The sequence below is a fragment of the Haemaphysalis longicornis genome, unplaced genomic scaffold, assembly GCF_048455015.1.
Source record: "Haemaphysalis longicornis isolate Haplotype H1 unplaced genomic scaffold, Haemaphysalis longicornis Haplotype H1 scaffold_53, whole genome shotgun sequence".
NCBI lineage: Eukaryota > Metazoa > Arthropoda > Arachnida > Ixodida > Ixodidae > Haemaphysalis > Haemaphysalis longicornis.
The window spans coordinates 1,102,686-1,103,501 of record NW_027526389.1 but is presented as its reverse complement, the minus strand read 5'-3'; the positions used below and the strand labels follow the sequence as shown (position 1 = coordinate 1,103,501).

Sequence of the window (816 nt, the reverse complement as noted above, 5' to 3'; positions counted from 1 at the left end):
AAGCCTAGCGAGGGTTTCGATTCTGGCAGCCTTGATGCCTAGGTAGCATAAGAGGGCTTCCCGCCAGTTACCCGCTCATGACAGGCTGTAGACGTTCTAGTCACGCCCCGGGGGTTGAAAAGAAGGTCCCCTTCTCCCCGTGTAGTCTGAGTGACGCTGGCTACCACCCTCAAGCGTCAGATACACTTCTTGTAAATATAAATAGCCCAGAAAGTGAAGGAGAACACAGTCGCCCAGATAGCCGAATTGGTAAGGCATTCGAGATATAATCGAAAGGCGTGGGTTCGGTCCCCACTCTGGGCGCGTGTTTTTCTTTCTTTCTTCCGTATATTTAAAAAAAATATTAACTTCATTTCCCGTACTAAAAAAAAAGAGCCTAACCACACCCCTATGCCTCCTTTGGCGTTGTAGACTGCCGACTTATGTTTCTGTATTTCCCCAACGAGCCCCTCATTTCCTTACTATATATATATATATATATAAGTAAAGAGTCGGATACACAGCGAGAACAATACCCAAGACGGTTTACTCCCGTAGTGGCATTGGGACTTGCCTTCATGGGTGTACCCTTAGATGATTTTGCTGTGGAAACATTTGGAACACATTTCTGAAATATCTTTGCGGGAAACTGAGGAGAGGAAGTTGTTTCGGAAATGCAGAGTATACACACAGTCGTGCTATGCCAACTTTGTTGTTGTTTTTGTACCACGGCCATACCCCGACTGTATGCATACTCTACGCTATCTGGACGACCGTGTCCTCCGTCACTTTCTGGGGTATATATATTTACTACAACTGTATCTGACACTGGAGGGT

The 816-nt window shown here is 46.0% G+C and overlaps 1 non-coding gene across 1 annotated transcript; it reads left to right on the top strand.

Moving 5' to 3' along the window:
• Positions 1-231: 231 nt before the first annotated feature.
• On the top strand, positions 232-303 carry Trnai-uau (transfer RNA isoleucine (anticodon UAU)). The gene has a single exon. It is a non-coding gene; the product is annotated as a tRNA-Ile (tRNA).
• The last annotated feature ends 513 nt before the right edge of the window (positions 304-816 follow it).